This window comes from Piliocolobus tephrosceles, chromosome 19, assembly GCF_002776525.5.
Source record: "Piliocolobus tephrosceles isolate RC106 chromosome 19, ASM277652v3, whole genome shotgun sequence".
Lineage (NCBI taxonomy): Eukaryota > Metazoa > Chordata > Mammalia > Primates > Cercopithecidae > Piliocolobus > Piliocolobus tephrosceles.
Window position 1 is genome coordinate 13,251,178 of NC_045452.1, and position 1,093 is coordinate 13,252,270.

The 1,093-nt window shown below is 37.4% G+C and overlaps 1 protein-coding gene across 1 annotated transcript in view; it reads right to left on the reverse strand.

Annotated features, from left to right (window-relative positions):
* Positions 1–1,093, reverse strand: part of LOC111521848 (sodium/glucose cotransporter 1) — a 36,315-nt gene extending 35,222 nt beyond the window's left edge. The window contains exon 1 of the mRNA XM_026447058.2: positions 664–1,093. The gene's annotated coding sequence lies outside the window, so the exon portion shown is untranslated. The remainder of the gene's footprint in view (positions 1–663) is intronic.

Consider the following 1,093-nt stretch of genomic DNA (forward strand, 5'->3'; position numbering starts at 1 on the left):
GAAGGAAGGAAGGAAGGAAGGAAGGAAGGAAGGAAGGAAGGAAGGAAAAGAGAGAGAAAGGAAGGAAGGGAGGAAGGGAGGGAGGAAGAGAGGGAGGTAGGGAAGGAAGGAAAACTAGCCAGGCATGGTGGTGCGAAGGGAGGGAGGGAGGGAGTCTGGGAGGTCGTGGCTGCTGTGAGCCATGATTACACCACTGCACTTCAACCTGGGCAACAGAGCAAGACCCTGAAACAAACAAACAAACAAAAGATAAAAATGGTACACTTGTATAGGGCACTGACCATGAATGGAGCTTGTAGGACTGGAAGCTGCTCTAGGTGAGTCAGTGAGTGAATGGTTAATGAATGTGAAGGCCTAAGACATTACTGTGCACTACTGTAGACTTTATAAATACTGGACACTTAAGTTCACTAAATTTATTTTTAAAATACTTTTCCATCTTGAATAATAAATTTAACTTACTATAACTTTTCAACTGTACAAATCTTTTGTTTTACTTTTTTACTCTTTTGTAATAAGTTAACTTAAAACACAAACACATTGTACCACTGTACAAAAAAATTTCTTTCTTTATATCCTGATTCTATAAGCTTTTCTCTACTAAATTTTTTTTTTACATTTTCAACTTTTTGTTAAAAATGAAGACACAAACACACACATTACCCTTGGTCTGCACAAGGTCAGGATCTTGCCCCACTGAAAGGTCTTCGGGGAGCAGTAACACACAAGGAGCTGTCATCTCCTGTGATAACAGTGCCTTCTTCTGAAATACCTTCTGAAGGACCTACCTGAGGCTGTTTTACAGTTAACTGGTTTTTTATAAGTGGAGTATACTATAAAACAATGAAAAAAGCATCGTAAATACATAAACCAGTAACATAGTCATTGGTTACCATTATCAAGTGTTATATACTATAGATAATTGTATGTGTTATACTTTTTTAATGTGCAAATGCACTTCTTTATTTTTTATTTCCATAGTTTTTTGAGGAACAGGTGGTATTTGGTTACCTGAGTAAGATCTTTATTGTTGATTTGTGAGATTTTGATACACCCATCACCCGAGCAGTATACACTGAACCCAATTTGTAGT